The sequence below is a fragment of the Vicugna pacos genome, chromosome 29, assembly GCF_048564905.1.
Source record: "Vicugna pacos chromosome 29, VicPac4, whole genome shotgun sequence".
NCBI classification, from domain to species: Eukaryota; Metazoa; Chordata; class Mammalia; order Artiodactyla; family Camelidae; genus Vicugna; species Vicugna pacos.
This window is the reverse complement of record NC_133015.1, coordinates 7,318,413-7,341,755: the sequence shown is the minus strand read 5'-3', so window position 1 is coordinate 7,341,755 and position 23,343 is coordinate 7,318,413. Positions and strand designations below refer to the sequence as shown.

The 23,343-nt window shown below is 37.2% G+C and overlaps 1 non-coding gene across 1 annotated transcript; it reads left to right on the top strand.

The window, feature by feature from the left end:
- Positions 1-4,770: 4,770 nt before the first annotated feature.
- Positions 4,771-4,843, top strand: TRNAA-AGC (transfer RNA alanine (anticodon AGC)). The gene has a single exon. It is a non-coding gene; the product is annotated as a tRNA-Ala (tRNA).
- The last annotated feature ends 18,500 nt before the right edge of the window (positions 4,844-23,343 follow it).

Genomic DNA, 23,343 nt, shown 5'->3' with positions numbered 1-23,343 from the left:
TCCCTTCTTCTTTCCTTCCTGGTTACAGAATGATTTTGTAATGGCAGGACATGCTCTGGAAACATCTCAAATGCTTGAAAAGATTAACATGAGGAACAGGCTGGCAGCTTGCTGGATTCATTTGAAAAAACAAATACTAAGCAAAAAGCAAATAATATGGGATAAACAACCAAAAATGACCACTAGCTGGTTCTCAAAGTAAAATTTCTTATTTAATTGAAGACTGGTATTAATTGAACTAATTCTTTGACACAGAAGGGCAATTTTCAAGCTGTTAAAGTATGCACTCTCTGGAGGGATTGTAAAGAGCTTATGACCTTATTTGAACAGTTAAAATACTCAGTACATAATCAATAACATGTCCTTCCAGGAAAGAATTTCACTTAAATCCAGTTAAAGTAGACTTTAATATTCATAAGAGGATAGAATTTCTATCTGAACAAATCTATCATGCAGAGTGTTGTGGCAAGAATTAAATAAAACCCAGGAGCTTAATATTTTACCGGAAATTTTTCTTGCAAAAAGTCAATATAAAAATAGAAATAATTTTATGTTTCAGTTCATAGAAATGAGCTTATAAAATTTTCAAACCATAAATGTTAAGGTACATTCACAGAAAAAGAGGAAATAAAAAGAATCATGAGGGTTTTTTTTTCTTCTTTGTTTGTTTAACTCTATACAAATACCTTTGGGAATCTGGATAACATAAGAATAATATCTTGAAAAATAGAACTTACTAAAACTCAACCAAAACATTTTTAAAAACTGGGCAGATAGATTTCCAAAGAAGAAACAGAACAAAGTAGTCCAAAGATTGCTTTCATTTCTTCAAATGTTTTCCCAGGAGAATTCTATGAAATCTTTAGAGACAATATAATTCCAGTGTTATTTAAATTGTTTCAGATTACAGAAAAAAAAAGAAAAGAAAGCCCCTAAGTGAATTTCATTAAGCAAGTAAAACATTTATACCAAAGGAATGACAAGGTCACAAACAAGGAAATCTATAGAACAATCTCATTTATTAAGAAACTTCAAAATCCAAAATAAAATATTAGCAAATAAAACTCAGTAATTCCTGAGAAGAGATCAAGATCAAAATCAATAAGGAAACAGTGGTCTCAAATGACACATTAGATCAACTGGACTTAAAGATAACTACAAGACATTGCACCAGAAAACAGCAGAAGACACATTCATTTCAAATGCACATGGAAGTTCTCCAGGATGGATAACATGCTGTGCCACAAAGTCTCAACAAATTTAAGAGGAAAAAAATTATATCAAGCATTTTTTTCCTGATGATGTGAAACTAGAAATAAATTATAGGAAGAAAATCAGGAAAAGCAAAAACACGTGGAAACTAAGCACCTGGCTACTGTAGAGCCAGTAAGTCAATGAAGAAATCAAATTGGAAATCAGAAAATACCTCAAAACAAATAAAAACAGAAACATAACCTTCCAAAATTTATGAGTTGCAGCAAAAGCAGTTGTAAGAGAGAAGTTTATAGCAATACAGGCTTAACTCAGAAAAACAACAACAATCTCAAGTAAGTTTACCAGCTAAAGAAATTAGAAATAGAGGAAAAAAAATCCCAAAGTTAGCAGAAGAAAGGAAATAAAGATCAGGGAGGAAATAAATAAAATAAAGACCAAAAAAAAAAAATAGAAAAGGTCAATAAAATAAAAAGCAGATTTTTTTTTTGGTAAAGCTTAGCTTTTCTTAAGAGATTTCTATGAGGACAATTGATGTCAAATATTCTCCCTAATTGTAAATTAAAGAAACAGGTGAATTACTTTCAAAGTTATCCAGGAGTTGGATGATGCAGTCAATGCTAAGTTATTTCCTGGTCCTCTGTTTTGCCTGGAGAACAGGTTTTAGTCCTTTATTTTTGTGTATTGCTTTGACACATACAATAAACAATTCTCACATGTTCTACATATCCCCACATGCATATTCATGATGTGTCCAACTGGTGGTTCTCTATCGAATCTCCTTTCCTACCGCTCACAAAAGTCTGAGCAGGCTTGTGAGTGAGAGGTGGTGTAGGATCAAGGTTAAGAGTCAGACCTTTCAGCTACATAGGTCTGGGTTTCAGTCTAGGCTCTGACCTCTGTGACTATAAGAATCTGGGGCAAATTGGTTAACCTCTTCGAGGCCCAATTTTCTTATCTGTCAAACGGGGACGATAAAACAGATCTTAGCAATTTAATGAGAACAGAATCAGCTGTGTATAAAGTTCTTAGCACTTTTGACACATAATACATATTCAGTGAATGGTCGATTTTAAATTGTTTTGTTCTCATTTATTTAGATATTTCTCATTTGGGGATTTGAACTCTATTTTAGTGATAAATCCCTAATAACACAACCTCCTGATGGATCTTGACACAGCGGTGTGTGATGACACCACTTTCTAGACGATGCATCTTTAAAAGAGTTACTTAGCTGGAGACACTGAGTTCCTTCGGGCAGGCTTGTCTCCTCCAGATTCAGGTGAGCCCAGGAGAGAGGTGCAGAGCGCAGCAAGCATGTGGTGTGGCCCCTCTGCTACGGACCCCCCGAAGTCTTCAAAGTGGAAATGTGGAGTAGACTGCAGTCAGTGGTCCCTTTTCAATAAGGCTTTTGAAAATAACAATCTTTCTTATTAGGGCACCATTCTGGGGTTAATAAGTACCATACAAGCACCTAAGACATTCTTGCCTTTATTTTTATAATTATTGAAATATCACTGATTCTAGAATTAATGAGAGTAATACTCAAAAATGTTTGTAAAGTCAAATCTTTGGCTTCATTTACAGCTGCATTCATGTCCCCAGTCCTTCACTTACTAAGTATAAATCCTGAAGTTGTTTGACTTCTCTGGATGTCTTTTCACAGTTGCACAATGGAAATAATAATAAAACCTACCTCATAGGTAGTGGGTTTGAGGATCAAATGAGACCATAGATGTAAAATGTTTAGTACAGAACCTGTCACCCCTTAAGGACTCAAACAATCATAACACTCATCTTTTTCTCACTTGACATCACTTCTTTGGGTCTCCTATTTATTTCATTTTGAAATATTCCTATTTTTATACCTATGGTTATCCCACACTTGCATTTTTTGATCCCTTGTGGTCAAAGAAATTGTGTCTACAGCAAAGAAATCTCAACTGTGGGATGAAACAGACTTGGAAGGATGACAGAGGACCTAGTGTTTGGATTTCTTGGAGGAGTCTAAACTGGGACGTTGGTCAGGAATTGCTAGCAATGCTGGGAGGGGATCTGACCAAAGGGAAAGGACTGTAGGGTTCAGGAAAGGAGAGAAAAGAGGTTCTGGCTACTTCTTAATTCAGAGTTCTCATTAACAGTCACCAGGAGCAGAGGAGCTGGAAGTGTTCTGAGAGACTTCCAATTTGTGCAAGAGAAAGCTTTTCTGAGGAAATGGGGCTCAAGCCTCCCCACCGTGCCTGCAAATGTCAGCAGGTTGCTTGGTTCGTATGCCTCTAAGCCTGATTATAGTTTGGCATTTATAAACTGCCATCTGCCCACATGCTTTATCCCAACCCTTATAACAGTGTGATTTTAATAATGACACTGGGATGTTTTTAGATGAGATAAATGGTAAGAGTAAATTGCTCCTTTGAATTAAAGAACACATGCTATAAAGATTAGCAATGCCAAGCAGTTTATAATGTACCTCGTTCCTAAGGGACAATCCCACAGACATTTTTACAGTCAATTACAATGAATCCGAAGTACCACCAAGAATTGTCTCATTCCTCTCTTTTTCTACATCCATTAATGCTGTCCTCACTTTCAATAGAACTGAGTGACTGCCTTTTGTTCAGCTTGCTCAACAAAGCAATTGCAGACCAAACCAGTTCCTGGAAGAATTCAGCCAGCTGCTAGAAAACTCAGTAATGTTGCAGGATATTGGACACAAAACCTGTGATTTCTGGAACTGTCAGGAAAATCGTCCAAAAATGTAACAGCAGATTGTGACCTAAACCACTACTCAGCACCCTGTCTTTTTTAACATTGTGTCTCTTAGCTTCTAATTTATTCTTCTTTGCTCTTTCACTTACATCCTTCCAATTGCCTCAGAAAAACACACTTACACACTCACACATGCGCCTTAATATTTGCACATTGACTATATTTCTCTATCCCTGCTTCAGTCCTCCTTCTTTGCTTAAAAAAAAAAAGGAAGATAAGCTTTAGGCATCAGATCACTATGATAATTTTCTTCCTTGATATTTAACTTATTACTGTATAATTATGCATTAATTAATAGTTTAGGAAATTAACAACTTCATATAAAAGAAGTTACTCTGTGGGGTTAATAAAGATCATACAAGGCACAGGAAATGCAATGAAGCTAAAGAAATCCTTGTTTCTTTTTGTTTTAATGGAAGTATAGTCAGTTTACAATGTGTCAGTTTCTGGTGTACAGCATAATATTTCAGTCATACCTATACATACATATATTTGGTTTCATATTCTTTTTCATAATGCGTATATTGAATATAGTTCCCTAGTCTTAGAAAGGTTGTCTATTTTAATTCTCCCTAAGCTATAAATCCCTGTGAAAGTGGATATCATGTCTACTTTTTCCATCACTGCATTGTCAACACTTAGAATAGTGCCCATTCTCAGGCAAGGACTCAATAAATATTTACAAAGGGAGTGATTCCATGGAACACCTGCGATGCATCAAGCACTGAGTTAGGTCCTGAATAAGATGATGCCTCAACACTAAAGACTTCACAGTCTATAAAGAGTGGGGGAGGGTATAGCTCAGTGGTAGAGCGCATGCCTAGCAAGCATGAGGTCCTGGGTTCAATCCCCAGTATCTCTATTTAAAAAAAAAAAAAAAGAGCTGTGGGAGCACAGATGAGGAGCCATGGAAGAGACTCAGGGCATAATGTGAAGAGAATCTGAAAAAATTTTGTGCTCATGTGTAGTGGGCAGATTGTGAGCAGAGAGATGAAAAAGTCTTGGATACACTTCTTCTGGGTCTGTGAACTGAGCTTGGAATGTTGATACTGGAGCTGGAATGAAAACTATGACTGAAAAATTAACCATTGGACCGACAGATGCACTCAGATATCTTACAGGTAATGTTGAAGCACAAGATACTTTCCCCTTTCAACATTCTTGCTAGGAAAATTAAGCAAAGAGAAGTTGCTGACTTTTGCATTCAATTAATGTGCTTGGCTGTAGAGGGCTTGTGTACTGGAGACACTAATGGAGTTAGCAATAACCAGATAAAGAATGGGTTCGGCCAGCTATCTGATGGGCTGTTACATGACCTTAACATTGGATTAGGCTTTGTTTTTCAGAGCAGCTGCTGATTTCTCACGAGGTAGAGTGTATCTCATGATGCTTTTCTGAGTGGAGCTCTTTGTAGAAAGTAATGACTTTCAGTAATTAAAATATCTGATGAATGTCAAAACCATCAGGACAGTAACTTGCACAAACAAAACAGGGGAGCCTAAGAAGGGCCACATTTTCCCATGTCTAAGCCAGAGAGGGGAGTTTCAGATTTGTAAGAGCTAAGCCCTTGGCTGCTTGAATAAGCTTGGTATTGCCTAAGTTGCTAAATGAAGAAAGTCCTTTAAGGAGAAGAAAAAGGAAAGAGTGGTTTGCTAAGTAAAATATTTTTAATTTGCTTTTTTTTTTCCCCCGAAGTGGTCAGTATTTCTGAAAAAAAATCCAAGGAAAAATGTCAGTAACTAGAAAATCAATGCTTGGGTGTTCTTGTATCTTTTTGCAGGATACGATATACAAGGCTGGCCTCGAGCTTCAGACTCTCTGAGGCATGGTTTATTAGTTAACAGTGGGGCGGGGCACACTCAAAGACTTTGGGCCTGAAAATAGACCCTCATCTTAATTTTTTAAATTTTAAAGTCAGTTACAATGTTTCAATTTCTGGTATACAGTGTAATGTCCCAGTCATACATATGCAAATATTTATTTTCAGAATTCTTTTTCATTAAAGGTTATTACAAGATACTGAATATAGTTCCCTGTGCTATAGAGAAGAAATTTGGGTTTTATCTGTTTTTATATATGGTAGTTAATATTTGCAAATCTTGAACTAGATCCTCATCTATAAAGATGAAGAGAGTTGTTGAGGAAGAACTAAACATCCAAGCTGAGAGACAGAAGAGGATGTTAAGGCAATAAGAACACCCAGATATCTGAGGATTCTGTCCTCTTCGTCTTCTTGTCCCTATGATACTACAAAATTCTCAGTCCATATACAAGACAGTGAAAAATGATTTTCTGGCTAAATGAAAATCAGGGGATCAAGGATCCTATGTGCAAGTACACTGCAATGATGGGAACGTTTAGGAATAGAGATGCTCTGAAGATCAGGATGTTGGAATTAGGGAAAATTCTGTTCGGAGACAATGGAAAACAAACCTAGGTAGGAGTTCAGGGTCAGGATCCAAATCTCAAGGGAACGGGACTAGACCTAAAGGTGCTGATACTGAAGGAAAGTTGCCAAAGCAAAATGCAGGCCTACCCAATAAGGCAAAAGCCAGTTTATCAGGCCTGTGTAACTAAATCGTGCATTCATTCAACAACTGATTATTGAATGACAAGCACGGCTACTAAGTGCCAAGAACAAACAAAAAAAGACAAAGATTCCTATTCTCATGTAGCGGGAAAATAAGAAATAGAGGGAAAAAAGGTAAGGAAAATATATATCATGTTACATGATATTAGATACTTTAAAGAAAAATAAAGCAAGAAGGGGAACAGTAAACTTTGGAAAAGGTTGTGATCTTAGATGGGGTGGTCAGGGAAGACATCACTATGGTGACAACTGGATAAAGACAAAGAGGAGAAGACAGATGAAAACAAGACACAAATACCTGGAGGAGGAGCAGCTCAGAAGACGGAAGCAAAGAGAACAGCAGGTGCAAAGGCTCTGAGGCTGGAGAGGAAAGCGGGGAGGCTTGTGTGGCTTGTGGGAGCCATCAGGTGGGCAAGTAGTAGGAGATGAGATCAGAGAGGCGAGCGGAGGGCCCGCATGCGGGCAGATTACACAGGACTTTGTGGAATTGGACTAAAGGTGCTAAAATCTTGCTTCTCCAAGATCAGAATTGTTCAAGATCAAGGCCAGGCTGAACCTACTTGGATCCGTCGATTAAAAGCACTTCTGTCAGCCATAAGAAAAAATGAAATAATGCCATTTGCAGCAACATGGATGGGCCTAGAGACCATCCAGGGAAGTCAGTCAGACAGAGAAAAACCAGTAAGATATCACTTATATGTGGAATCTAAAATAAAATGACACAAATGAACTTATTTACAGAACAGAAATAGACACACAGACATAGAAAACAAACGGTTACCAAAGGGGAAAGGGATTGGGGAGGGATAAATTAGGAGTTTGGGATTAACAGGTACACACTACTATATATAAAAATAAATAACACGGACCTATTGTATAGCACAGGGAACTATATTCAATACCTTGTAATAACCTATTATGGAAAGGAATCTGAAAAATATATATATATGTAAAAATATAACTGAATATATATATATATATATATATATAACTGAATCACTTTGCTGTACACTTGAAACTAATACATTGGAAATCAACTATACATCAATATTAATTAATTAATTAATTAATTAATTATCTTTAAAAAGCACTTCATTGAGGGGTGAAGAGGTTGAGGACCAGGTAGGTCCTGTTAGCTAATCCTCAGGGGGAAAAGTGCACAGGAAGCAAAATGTGTCATCAGCACCCTCCCCTTCATCTGGGGTTCCTCTCCTGCTACACTCTGCTCAGTCCCCCAAGGAACACATGGTCTGTTCTCTTTCTGTAGAAAACTAAAGCATTTGCTCTGCTGGCTTTAAGCAAAGGTTATTTAAATCAAGAGGAGGGCAGACTAAGAAGTCCTCAGCGAAGGAATCTAAGGATGGGAGGAGAAACATTGGAGCTGGCGGGTTTGGGCGCGGATCTGATTGTCTGTAGCTTCTTCACTAATGGGCAACTCCCTGTGTCAGCACTAACTGATGTCTAAACAAAGCTCCCATTTTTAAAATGAATCCCTCGCTCTCTTTATGTGAGTATATTTATATGAACTGTGTTGAAGGAAAATTCCTCATGTGATTCACCTTCAAAGAAGGATAGTAAAAATAAAGTGAAGTCTACATTTAAGTAAAACATTACTGATCTCCTATCTTCTAACTCTGGGCTTCCATTACCCAGCTTCTAAACCAGTTTCCGGGCAAGATCTAAATGCTAAAAGGAACTTCCGGAACTAGATGCACGATGAAGACATTTATAGACCCACCTCTATTTGCATAGAGTGACTGGCCTTGTTCATTTGTAATTATTTCAAAATCTTGAGCACCCCCTTTTTTTCAGCCAGGATATAGTCCTGTCTCTTCACATACATGACAGGCAGCAAAGGAGTGGTATATAATGTACAGGCGCTTTGGTTTTTTTTTTTTTCCCCTGGAAAATATTACCTCTTGAGTTGGGGAAAGGCTCAGAACTCTCTAGGAATTAAGTTATATCCTATTTCATATTCATCATAAGCCAAATCCAGGCTTCCCTGAGTCTCAGTTCGGTTGCTCAGCCACTGCTTAGCACAGCTAGTTTGTCAAACAGGGCATTGTGCAGTCTACACAGAAACAAAAAGCTTTTGGATGTGGGCAGTTCTCACGGGAGCTCATTGAATTTATTGTGATATTTCTCTTTATGCGGAAAAGAACCAGATTAGTATCTGATAATAGATCAGCACATTTATAAATGCTGAATGCTGAGCTGTGGGGCAACATGTGATTGGATACAGAATTTGTCATTATTTTTGCTTTATTGTGTCAGCCACGAGGACAGGGAGAGGTTTTGAGGCTCTAATCTCATCTGTAGGGGCCTGGGGCAGCAGCACAACAGGTAGGGGTGGACCCGTTCTGGGGTAGACACAGCAGACCCACATGGAGAGGTTGGGCAGGCAGGTGTTGGCGCTCAGTGTGTACGTTCAGAGCAGAGGGTGGAGGATGCAGGACGCATGTACCTTTGTGGGTTAACCTATCTCAAGGTGACAGGTGTTCCTACCTCCCCAGGGGCAAGAAATCCACACAGTGGGGGAGGTATGGTGAAGATGACACCGTGTTTGGGAAGGAAAGAGCTGTTCTGGGAATTGTACAGGAGGCAAGTGTCACAGCTACTGATTCTGGGTGTTTAACTGAATGATCAGGTTGAAAATCAGGGCAACCTAAGTGATCAAGGGACAAATGATTAGTCACTCAGAGGCAAGAGGAGTCTGGTTTCCCTGGAAATGAGTTAGACCAACCAAATGTGTAAAACAATACTTGTGGTTTGTACACTGTAAAAACAAAACAAGACAAGACACACACACTTTTATTGAAATATACAGAGAAAAGTGCACATTTAATAAGGATACAGTGAGAGGAATATTTCCAAATTGAGCCACTTATGTAATCAGTATCCAGAACAAGAAACAACATTAACAGGACATCCCTTGGACCCCTTTCCAGTCATTACAACTCCTCGCTTCTAATCATATCCATCAGTTTTCATTGCTTTGACATTTAACGCAAATGGGCTCACACAGTATGTAATCCTTTGTGCTTGGCTTCTTTCACTCAACGTTATTTTTGTGGGATTCATCCATTATGTTGAGTGTTGTTTATTCTTTCTGCCACAGAGTATTCCATCATATGACTAGAGCACAGATTGTATATCCATTCTACTCTGTAGGAACATTTGGGAAGTTTCTAATCTTTATTTATAACAGTGCTTTCGTGAGCATTCCACTACATTCTTTTGATGAATACATATATGCGTTTCAGTTGGGTATATACCCAAGAATGGAAAGACTAAGTCATAATAAAGTGTAAGTTCAGCTTTGGCCATTTTTCTAAAGTTTGTTTGCACCAATTTTTGTCTCTTTTTGAAAATGTGAGTGGCACAAAGATGTCCACTTAGCTCTTGCCTGAAAGACTTCCTTTCTTCCTTCTGATCTCACAGTGTCTATGTTGTGGGTTTCTGCCAAGTCCCCAGAAGTGAAAATTGTGGAGTAAAAGAAAAGGGGAAATTAGGGAATAGGCCTGAGAATTAAGTAATTACCTGGGATTGTCATACGACTTGGGTCCCCAAGCCCCTTTAGTTCTTTTTCTCTATCCAAATACCAGCCCCTACTCTTCTTTCACCCTAATTCTCACTTTTCCCAAAGCTCCCAACCGCCCCTAGGTTCCTACACCAGGTCATAGAAGGTGGGTCTCAGGGAGCCTTGTGCATTGGAAGCTGGTCCTGCATTATCTGATGTTCGGCCATGTTGTCATATTTTCTCAAGGAAATAGTGTTAGGGGACTGCGTTGAATTCTACAGTTGGGATAGTAACATATTGGTTAATAAGCCCTTTTAGGCTGTCCGTAATCTCACCTGCATGTACCACATTGTACCTATAGGAAAAGCAATTTCAACAACTGACTATTTCTTTTAAGTACCGGGAACCCAGTTGGATCATAAATTGAGAATCCCTGTACTTGTACCTCAAACTTAGGTATTCTTGATTTCTACTAATTAGGAGCCACAAAATAAATTAGTGGCCTTTGGGAGGCTGTCTTTCTAATGAGGGCCAATTGTACAAAAAGCTGTGTGATCAGATGTGAGAACACATTCTGGGAGCATTCAGAAGAGAAGGCAACGTCTGTACTGTCCTTGACTGTAGGACGGGGGCTAAGATCAGCACCTGGGCTGGTCTCTGATTACATAGATTTATGTATTAGCCTCCTGCCCTTAATCTCATTTCTTGTACAGAGAAGGGAGCTCCAACTGTAAGGTTTTCAACTGTTTTTCCATAGAAAGCGGTCCCTTAGGACACTGAGCAAGGCATGCCTTTCCCCAGGTTAGAGCCCGCATGCTGAATATTGGCATAAGTACACATGCCAGGCTTACTTGATAAACCACAGTACTGAAGAGGCCACAACCGCATTGAATGTTTATTTTATTAAAATCTCCACCGCTGCAGCTTCTATTGGATTACCCTAATGTTTAACAGTAAAGTTATATAACTCAGTTAACTGCTGACCTCCAATTATTTAAAAAAAAAATCTACTAAACAAAGCGACTCAATTGTGTCTAAGTTGAACAGACCCGTGACCACTTCTGACTCACCGGAGAAGACTGCTGACTGGGAGTTTGTGCATGCTTCGGAATGAACGTTTAAAATAAGATAATCTTACGTTTAAATTTTACATTCTATGTCCACTGTTAGTCCTAATTATATCTGTCTATTATCTTGCATTAAAAGATATCCTCTGGGGGTAAGATTCTGGGAAGATGATGGAGTAGGAGGCATCAGGAAATTTTGTCCCCACCCAGACCACAACAGCACTGGCAGAGTATGTCTGATGTAAACATCTGCGAACTCTAGAGTCTACTGAAGGCTTAGCTTGGCAGCAGTTACCCATTTTCCAACAGCCAAGCTGTGGCAGGCAGCTGTACATGTGCTCCTGGAGCAGCTTGCATGTCGTTTTGGGAAGCCAGAGTGGAAAATAAGACTCCATCCTCCAAATACCAAAGACCTGTGCTCTGATCACTGATTGCTGTTTCTGATCTTAGAGGTGTGGTCACAAAGGTGGGTGGCCATTGTTGCATCTCCCCCCATTGCTGCAAGCCCCTTTCCCTCAGGCTGAAATGACTTTCAGGGGATTTAAGGGGCCAACACATTCCTTTCCCACCTTTCATTTTTCTCTTTTCACCCTATTGGAGTCCAGACAGATGTTGAAGACATTCAAAAACACCTGTACATACAGAGAAAATAAGAAAGTCACTATCCATGCACAGGTAAAGGCACAGACTAGGAAGGCATGGAGAAAGTAAAGAAAAACAATGTATGAATAAAATGGAAATATCAATAAAGGGATAAAAACCTAAGAAGAATCCAAAAAGAAATTCTGGAGCTGGAGTACAATAACTGAAAATTTAAAAATTCATTAAAGAAATTCATAGGCAGATTTGAACTGGCTGAAGAATCAGAGAACTTGAAGACAAAACAATGGAAATTATCAAGTCTGAAGAACAGAAAGAAAAATGATCAAAGAAAAGTGAACAGAACTTATGGGACACCAGCAAGTGGACCCATAACCAACATATGCATCTTGGGAGAGGGAGAAAGAGGCAGAGAGAATATTTGAAGAAGTAATGGCTGAAAATTTCTTAAGTTTCATAAAATACATGAATATGAGCATCTGAGAATCTCAACAAACTCCAACTAAGATGAGCTCAGAGACCCACAGAAAAACAAATGATAAACTGTCAAAGCCAAAGACAAATAGAGATTCTTAAAAGCAACAAGAGAGAAGTGATTCTTCACATAAAAGAAATCCTCAGTAAGACAATGGGCAGATTTCTCCTCAGAAACTCTGGAGGCCAAAAGGCAATGAGCTGATATATTTATAGGGCTAAAAGAAAAAAACAACTCTCCAGTAAGAATCATGTATCTGGGCAAAACTGTGCTTCAAAAGTGAGGGAGAAATCAACACCTTCCTGGGTAAGCATAAGCTGAAGGAGTTAGTTACCACCAGACCTGCTGCCAGAAATGCTCAAAGGAGTCCTACATGGTGAAATGAAAGGATACTAGACTAACTTGGGTTTGTATAAAGAAATAAAGAGTGCAGTAAAGGTAAATACTTGGGCAATTATAAAAGCTAGTATTATTGTAACTTTGTTTTGTAACTCCACATTTTGTTTCTTACGTAATTTAACAGACTGATTCATTAAGAAACAATTAGTTTATATTTTTAGACACAGTATATAAAGATGTAGTTTTGTGACATCAACAACTGAAGAGTTAGGGATGGAGCTAAAAGGAACAGACTTTTTGTGTGATACTGAACTTAAGGTAGTAGAAATTCAAATAAAGTGTTATATCTTTAGGATGTTAAATGTAATCCCCATGGTAACCACAAAGAAAATAGCTATAAAATATTCACAAAAAGAAGTGAAAAGGGAATTAGAAATGTTTCAGTACCAAAAAGAATCACTTAACACAAAAGAAGACAGTGATGTAGGATATGAGGGGGGAAAAATATAAGGTATATAGAAAAAAAAACAGGAAAATCACAGAAGTAAGTTCCTTCTTATCCATAATAGCTTTACTTGTAAGTGAATTAAGCTCTCTGATTTAAAAATAGAGATTGGCAGAATGGATTGTTTAAAAAATGATGATTCAATTATATGCTGTTTGGAAGAGACTCATTTGAGATCCAAGGTATCCCTTTGGCAGATAAATGACTTTGTACTGAAATCAATGCAGTTTTAGTTGCAGATGTAGTAGCAGGTTGGACAGATTGTGTCCTGACACCAAGACAAACTTGTACAGATGCTTTTGCGAACAAATTCACGGTATCAGCTTTTTTGAGTGAACATTTTGCCCTTTCCCACAAATTTCACGGGCCCAAAGGGAAATTGTTTATATTTTTGGTAAAGCATAGCTCTGCTTATGTGGCATTTTCTTGCTTCTTAAAAAAAAAAAGCTGGAATTTAATGGAAAAAGTGTGTGTTTATATTTTTGGTAAAGCATAGCTCTGCTTATGTGGCATTTTCTTGCTTCTTAAAAAAAAAAAGCTGGAATTTAATGGAAAAAGTGTGCTTTTAAAACTCAACCATGTAAGTTTTGCTGTGTACTTTCTATGTTAAGAATTGATTTAAGGAAGGGAACAGAGATGGCATCCTTGACCTTGGGGAATGTATAGCTAAGTGGTGGACAGTTTTAATTGGAGCCCTTCAGTTTCAGTTTGCAGACACCCAATTCAGGCAGAATTAAGGAATATAAGAAATTGATTGTTCATCTCCCATGGACATCCCCTCTGCACAAATGGGCATGAATTCATTGACCTGAATTTACTCCATGCCAAATTCTAATATAATCAGTATGAGGAGAGGAATAGAATATACTGACTGGTTTATACCTGGGTCAAGTATCAAACTCTGGAGCCAAAATAAGGTCAGGCCAATCCACACCACATTCTCAGTGAATGAAGAAATTGATTTTCCAAGGGAGAATCAGGTTACTATTTACAGAAAAAAGATAATAGGTAATAGAAAGATAAAAGCTACAGGGAAGCAAGAGACTGTTTAATAGTAAAGTACACAGCAAATATAGATGTCAAATATGATGACCTTAAAAAAGGAAGACTATTACCCAGTTTTGAGGAATCGCACCAGACAAAGGAAGGAAAAGAGTGCTAATTCTTGTTAATCAGTAGCTATGGACCTACTTGTGTCCCCCTTCACCCATATGTTGAAATTCTAACCGCTTAGTGTGATGGTATTTGGAGATGGGACCTTCAAGAGATAATTAAGTTTAGACAAGGTTTGGAAAAGAGCCCTCAATACACATTTTATACCATTGAGCAGAGTATAGTGAAACATGCTTTTTTTAGGCAACAAAATCATCAATAGTCTATTACATAGTTTAATTATTTAGTAATATGTAAGTTAATTTACTTATTTTGTAAGATCTAATGGGTCAGAGTTCATGCAATGTTTAGGATACTGTTAAGGGTAGTACTGATGTGATGTCAGAAAAATGGATACTCATGGTCTCTCTAAGTACCATTTAGTACCATTTTATTCACATAGGTTTTTTTTATATCAACAGAAGTTTATAAAATCTCAAATTACAGTCTAGAGTGTTGATATTTTTTATGTATTTCTGTGTGTACAGGGAGGACACCAGGTGTGTTAAAAAAGGAAAGGATTTGGAGCTGAATGGACTTGTGTTCAAGTCATGGCTCTAATGTTTATAAACTGCATGAACTCATGGTCTGTAACACTTTTCGGATCTCTGAGCCTCAGTAGCCTCACTCATAAGTTGGTTTGCTAACGTCCCACAGATGTGTGCAGGTTCAATGAGATCATGAGTTTGTATACAGCATCTGATAGCTCACAGCTCAATATACATTTTTAAATGAATAAATGAAGGGCCTTCATAGAATATAATTATGATGATGGTGATTTATTTTTTAAAGAAAAATACTGGCTCAAGGATGGAAACAGGTAGATAATAGAAGTTAAATAACATAATTTCAACAGATTCTCTAAGAGTCTGATTTGTCATCTTCAAAAATATTTTTAAGCAAGGAGAGACCATAAGCAGACTAACTTAACTCAGAGTGCTGGTATAATCCCACTAGTTAAAACTGGTCTTGACAATTCATTTTCTACACTGCAGTAATTTAAAGGAAATAGGATAATTAATTTTTCTCAAAAAAGAAACAAATACACAATCATGAAGTGAGTTTCCTCCATAACTCTTTGTGGGAAAACCATGTAACCTTTTGCTTCTCTGTCCCTCTTGGGCATAGGAAGTATCTTTTGGTGGCTCTGAGCCATTTTACTTTATTCCTTACAAGGAGGAAATCGGAACTAGAACATTTTCTCAAGAATTCAGCCTGCTCTTTTAATAGCTAAAACATACTTGTGGTTTATTTCGTCTCTAATATCTGTTACGTATATTAAGCAAGTCCATTGCTTTAAGAAAAGAGTGACACAGTATTCAGAAAGGCTGACAATAAAAGGAAGAACGAAGGCAACCCCTGCAAACACAGACAAAAAGAAAGCAAGGATTGTCACATTTATATTAGTCAAATCTGAATTCAGAGCAAATGAATTAAATGAGTCAATAGAGGGAATTTTATGGTGATAAACACTGTGATCCACAATGAAGAATATATACGCACCAATTAACATAGCATCACATAAAGCATAAGTTGAAAACCACCAGAACTACAAGAAGAAATAGATGGAAATGTAATAGTCTCTTGCAACTTATGACCAATCAACTCATCAAAAAAAAAAAAAAGATACTAAAAACCTAGCTATGAAACCATTGCAGAACTTGACCATTAATTTTGCTGCAAAGAAAATCATAATTAATTCCCAAAGATGGAGAGAGCACAGAGAACATTCTTCAATTAGATTGCAATAAAACAAAACAACAAAAAATACAAACAACAAAGAAAAGTACTAATACAATAATCCCTATGGTCTGAAAGTTAATATAAAACTCAGATAAAAAAGGAAATCAAACCCACATTGAAGAATATAAAATATAATTAGAACTATACACATCTGAAGATTTGGGATAATGAGATAATTCTAAAGTGGTTAAGGAAAAGTTCATAGTCCTAAAAAATTATTTTGACAAACAAGAATAAATGAAAATGAGCAAATGAATGATAGAGCCAATTCACAAAATTTTTAAAAAAAGAATAAAATAAACTTAAAACAACAGAGAGAAATTAGTAAATAAATGAGAAATTAATAAAACACTTGAAAAAATTAAAAAATTAACAAGTCAAAGCTCTGGTGACTTACAAAAGTAAGACAGGCTATCAGTTAACATGTTCAAAAGCTAGATTAAAAAATGCATAAAATAAGAAATGAAAATGGTGGTATAACCACATACACAAAAGAAACAAACATCATTAGAGATACTAGGCTTAATGTTATGAAAACACATTCTAAAAACTGAATTAAATGGGTAAATAAGTAAAATAGAAACTACTAAAAATAGAAAATCTAAAATCAGTTACATAAGATAGAGAAGATTGTCCAAAAAATTAAACGCTACTCATACCCCTTTTCATACACAAAATGTTACCTAGTCTGGAAATTTAGGAAACAGATATCCCCCAAAGACGTGGAAATTGTTTTGGAATATGAAAGAGGTGGAAAACTTCCAAAATCTTCTTATAACATCAGCATAATTCTTATAACCTGACAAGGAAAGATCTAAACAGTATAATTTTAAAATGGAAATAATATTTACAAGTCTTCCATAAACTTTTTCATGAAGAAAAATTCCAATCTCAAGTAGTTCCATTGGCAAGTTCTACCAACCATTCAAGAAGCACACTAGACGTCTAACAAAAACACTGGCAGAGGATGAGAAGAAAGGAACATTTCCCAGTCAGTGAGATTATCACATCCTTTACATAAAATCTCCAAACAGTACAGGAAACATGTTGTTGGAGGACCAAGGGAATGAAAAGTGCTCACCAAACTGAGAAGGCATCTTGAGACTGAAAACCGAGGCAGGCAAATCCATGTCATCAATGGATCAGTTTGTTATAGGGTAACATTCACAGGCTGGGATGGGGTGGGCAAGGATCTGGAAGCATTTACAGCTGCACTCTGCATCGCCGAGGGGCCATTGGAACAATTTTATAGTTAACCTAGGGTATTGGGCTACGTGCTTGGAGACAGGAATGCACTTCTTGGTTAAGATTCGTGAGTGAGCAACTAGCCTCATGGGCACTGGTAATACATTACTGAAGGTCTTCATCACTGTATGAGGACTAATAGAGCACAGAGGCCACCTGGTCCTAATGATTATTAAACAACATGTACTAACTACAAAGCCCTTAATGACAGAGAAGTGATTTACTGCAGAGTACAGTCCTGTGTAGGGTCCGTAGGAAAACAGGAGGAAATGTATGAGCCCAAGATGGTGTCAGTTATGCTAACAGTCATACATATGTATTACAGATCAATCTCAATCATGCATTTAAATGCATGATCCCAAACCACTTAAATCTAGCAGGGTGTGTGGGTGAGTATATGTGTGTATTTCTTAAGCATCACTGGCAAGTGGGGTTCATCCAAGTCGGTTTAGTATTAGAAAATTAATTTACACTTTAGTAGACAATCATATTATCATATGCAAAAAAACCCACAATTCAATACCCAGTCATGAAAAAAGATTTCTTAGTAAGCCAGGAATGGGGAGAAAACAAATAAAGGGTCTCCAGAATAGCCTGCAGGCAATACCATAATTAGTGGTGACATACTGAAAACATTCCCTTTTAGATCTAAAATAAAGCAAGGGTGTGCTTTTTCCAACTCTTTTTCTATCACTGTTCTTTAACATTCCACTGGTTATCTCAGACAAACAGAACGATAAGAAAAAGATACTAGTAAGTACCCAAATTAGAAAGGGTGAAGTGACTCCGACAGTCTATGAGGTCCTGCACTGTCTGGTCGTGGGTCTTGCCTCTGACTTCATCACTTTGTGTTCTGTTCAGCTTCACTGCCCTCTTGGTGTCCCTCAAATAAACCAGTCACACGCATACCCCAGGGCCTTTGCACATGCGGTTCCCCCTGCCTAAGATTCTCTGTGTAACTCCTTCAGATCCTTGCAAAAATGTCCCTCAGGGGGGCCTTCTCTGACTATCCAATTTAAAAATTACACCCTTTTCCCTTCCATTTTCTTTTAGCATTCCCCTTCTCCCTTTCTTTATTTTCTCCAAAGCATTTCTTGCCATCTAACAGCTGTATATTTTATTGTTTATTGTCTTTCTGTCCCTAGGAGAGTATAAACTTCATTTCAGCTGTTTTTTTTTAATTATTATTCATTACTTATTCCCCTGGGGTCTTGAATAGTGCCTGGAACAGAGAAGACATTTAATATTCATTAAATAAATAAATAAAACCCATGTAGAAAATCCAAGATTCTAGTCTAAGATTCTAGTCTTAGAATGAATAAGAGTTTAGAAAAGTTGCTTAAAATAAAATCAATATAGAAAGTTACTTGAATTTCTCTACAACATCCCAGTCAGCTAGAAAATATAATTCAAAAAAATACACATCTTTATAAAAGTGACAACAAATTTAAAGGACTTAGGATTTTTAAGGTAAAAACTGTAAACTATTGTTAAGAGGCATAAGAGAAGGCTGAAATAAATGGATAAATATATTGTGTTCTTGGATGGAAATTCCATATGATAAAAATTTCATCTTTCTCCAAACTGATCTTTAGATTCAAAGCAATTCCAATAAAAGTTCCAACAGGGTTCTTTTTGTGGAAATATGACAAGTTGATTTTAACATTTAAATGGAAGACAAAGGGCAGTGAATTACCACTCTTAAAGAAGAAAAAGCTATGGGACCTTCCTTATCAGAACCACGATAAATCTATTGCAATTAAAACAGTTTGATGTTGGTGCAGGAAAGACAAGTAGACAAACAGAACTGAGGAGAGAGGCTAGAAACAAACTTACATATATGTGGAAAGTGGATTTATGATGTAGTGGCCGGTGTAGAATGGTGAGTCAAGGATGTACTTGATTTTTAATGTAGTAGCATTTATCAAGATTTTTCTCGTAATATGGATGCTTGGTGTCTTGTTAAAGAAATCCTTTGGCTATAATAAAAAAAGGTACTCTCCTAAATTATCTTTAAAAGTTTTATGTTTTTACTTATATTTATCTCTTTAATCCACTTGAAGCTGAGATTTTGTGCATGATATGAGGTAGAAATCCACTTTTATTTGTTTGTTTGTTTATCCCACAAAGAGAATCAATTGTTGCAGCCTTTCTTTGCCTCACTGATTTGCAATGTCCATTCTTTTTTTTCCCCATTTCTTTTCTGAAGGTGAATATAACATTTAAAATGTTGTATTAGTTTCTGGTGTACAGCATAGTGATTCAGTTTTTATATATATATATGTCCTTTTTCATATTCTTATTACATTTTTGATTAATACAAGATATTGAATATAGTTCACTGTGCTGTACAGTAGGACCTTGTTGTTTATCTATTCTGTACCTAGTAGTTTGTATCTGCTAATCCGAAACTCCAAATTTTTTCCTCCCCCCATAACCAGACATTTGTTTTCTATGTCTGTGAGTCTCTTTCTGTTTTGTAAATATGTTCATTTGTGTCATTTTTTAGATTCCACATATAAGTGATAGCATATGATCTTTCTCTGACTGACTTACTTCACTTAGTATAATAATCTCTAGGTCCGTCCATGTTGCTGCCAATGACATGATTTCTTTTCTTTTTAGGGCTGAGTAGTATTCCATTGTGTATATATTCCACAGCTTCTTTATCCAGTCATCTTTTGGTGGACATGTAGGTTGCTTCCTTGTCTTAGCTATTGTGAAAACTTTTGCTATGAACACGTGTCTTTTTGAATTAGAGTTCCCTCTGGATATATGCCCAGGAGTGGGATTGCTGGATCATACAATAACTCTATTTTTAGTTTTTTTAAGAAAGCTCCATACTGTCCTCCATAGTGGCTGCACCAATTCACATTCCTACCAACAGTGTAGGAAGGTTCCCTTTTCTCCACACCCTCTCCAGCATTTATTATTTGTAGACTTTTTAATGAAGGCCATTCTGACTGGTGTGAGGTGATACCTCATTGTTGTTTTGATTTTCATTTCTCAAATAATTAGCGATGTTGAGCATTTTTCACGTGTCTGTTGGCCATCTGGATGTGTTCTTTGAGAAATGTCTACTTAGATCTTCTGCCCATTTTTGATTGGGTTATTTGTTTCTTTGACATTTGATAGTGAGTTGCTTGCATATTTTGGAAATTAATCCCTTGTCGGTCACATCACTGCATTGCTTATTCCGTCATAAATCATGTTTCCTCCTACGTGTAGATCTGTTTCCTGGGCTGTCTATTCTGGCCTCTATAAGTATGAAGATGCCTTACCTCAATAGTCATATAAATGCAAATTAAAATCATTCCATATTGTCAGCCGAGGGAGGCTGATGTGGGGTTCTAGGAGGTGAGCGGCCCAAACGAAAAAATGCACGAGGAGTTGCCATACTGCTGGACAGACTTCAGCCGGAGACACCATGGGGTTAACAACACTTTATTGCCACAGGGAGGTGCGCGCCTATGATGTACCTGTCCTGTTTTATCTGTTTTCTGTCAGCACATGCACGGTCTGAGTTTCTTTGTTGTTTAGGCTTACAGAATATCTCTAGCACATGCGTACTTCTACTTCTTTGTTCTAAATCTTATATAATTGACGCATGCGTGGAGCAATTATTTACTGCATACTACAAACATGCTCTGTAGTCGTGGCCTTGGGTCCCACAGCCTTAACTTATCTCAAGGCTCTGGCCACGGCCTTGGGTCCCATGGCCTTAACTCATCTCAAGGCCAGCTCACACATATCTACCAAGTTGGCAAAATTAAAAGCCAAATAATATCAGGTGTTTACACAGATGTGAAACAACAGAGATGTTCACCTTTTGTTGGTGAAAATAGAAACTGATAAGATTATCTTAGAAAAGTTTGTCATTGCCTAGTAAACTTGAACTCTTGGATCTAGCAATTCAGCTCCTAAATATATTCCTTAGAAGGACCCTTGCACATGGACACCAGGAGGGGTGGAAAGAATCCTCACAGTAGCAGGGTTTGTTAACTAAAAACCTGGAAATAAGCCAAATGCTTACCTCTGATAACCTGAGTAACTTACATTATATTTGTATCATGGAAGAAACACAATGATGAAACTGAATTAATTTCAGTTACATGCGTCAACGTGGGAAATCTCAAAAATACACCAAGAGTGAAAGAAGTGAGTGACTGCAGAATACATAAAACATAAAGGGTGAAGAAAAGAAGATTAGGGACATGGACAGAGGTGATAAAACTATAGAGAAAGGCCAGGGCTGATTAATTTAATGATGCAGGATGGTGGTTATTTCTGGGGTAAGTTTGGGGTAAGAGGGCAATATGTTCAAGGAGTATCTAACCTGTATGGTGGGGACATGATTTTTTTTTAATTCTTTAAAATATTATACTTATAAATCTATATGACTTATATATGTAAGAATTATTTTTAGTGGTATCATGGAAGGAGATTAAAATAATTAAACGGTTGCTAAGAAAGCAAATCAAGTTTATAGGAGGCAACCACTTACCCTTCTGAGCGCACTGATGATCAAAATAGCAGCTTCTTTATCACAACATAATTTAAAAACAAGTTCTAAGTCCCACGTTTGCAGAATCATTTTCATTGGTTACATTTTTCAGTTGCCTGCTTTAGAGAAAGCCACCTTAAACTTTTCCAGAAAATTTTTACAAACTATGTTAGAAAATTGGTTGTCTGTTACATTTCCACACACCCAGTCTGTGAGCAGTCTTGTTTGATTTTTTTTTTTTAATGAACACCAAGTTACTTCCTCAACCTCCCTAAATTTAGTCATCTATTTATGGTTCTCAGCTTGGTTCATTCCTTGCAGTAAGTAAATGCAGCTGTTACCCATTTCTTTCGACAGTAAAAACGATCTGTAGCAAACAGAATAATATTTGATTGAAAAATTTCCTTCTCAAATTAAAAAAAAATTTTAAAAACTCAATTGTTTCTCTTCAAAGGTTAAATTTGGCACTGGAGTCATTTTTGTGAATAATCTGTGTGCCTCAACACTATAAATGAAGAAATGTGTTGAGAACTGTTGTTACTAGTCTTCACACATCAGCTTCTCCAGGGCTCTTCAATCCTGTGCCCCGAGGAGGAGGTGATATAGTGTCTCTCTCCCTGTCTCTCCCTATTCTCTCACTCTCATCCAAATCATTTGTCACAAGGTTGTAAATCTCCCTTCACTTATCCTCCACCCGCTTCCTAGGGGAGCAGCCCGATTGTATCGGAGTAAATTTGTGGACTAGAAGAGTTCGTGATGCTGAAGCCACCAGGCAGCTGGTGTTTCCTCAGTTTCATTCTGAAGCTGATACAGGTGCCACGTATCCTCTTTGTCAGCTCCTTAGAGCTTTTTTTTTTTTTTTTTTTTAATTTACTTAGTCTTAGCCTCTTAGTTTTCAGGGAACTCTTTCAGGATACAGAGGGCAGAGTAAACAAAGAAAAGAACCCAGTGCACATTGTGATTCTGAGAAAACCCCCCTCTGTGGGTTTCAAGCATGGGGATGGGGAGAGGGGAGAAAGGAAAAAGAAAATTGTGTAACCAGCTCTCTACAATGTTGAAACAAATTACTCCAGATATTGGAAATAGAGATCCTTTTAGCACATTGGGTTCACATAGATTCTTCTTTTTCCAGCTGAGGATTCAGACTGTCTCTGCTGCATAGATTAGCTGACTGACTCACTGAATCTCCAGCATCTGTACTTAGCACACCCACGACAGTCCTTGCAACATGGGCATCGTGGCTCTCCAAGGGAAATCTGTGAAGAAAGCTTGAATTAGCCAGGTGATGAAATATGCTCTGGAAAAGGACAGCTTCTCATGAATTCCTTCATTTGATGCTGAAATCACGAAGAAGTGGTGCTATTCACAAATAGCTCATGTCCAAAGCATAAATGGCCTGTCGGTGAGGTTTTAGCATGTCACACGGTGCTGCTGGTAGAAACTCACTCAAGAAACACCTATGTCTCTGATACTGTGTTGCTAGAAATTCTATCACAAATTATGAACTGAAGTGATGGGGAAAATGTAAACCAAACATGAAAAATAAATTCATTTCATTAGTAGGTCCTATAATAAATCCAAACAAAATCAGGCAATGAATATTTTGAAAAATCATGTAATTT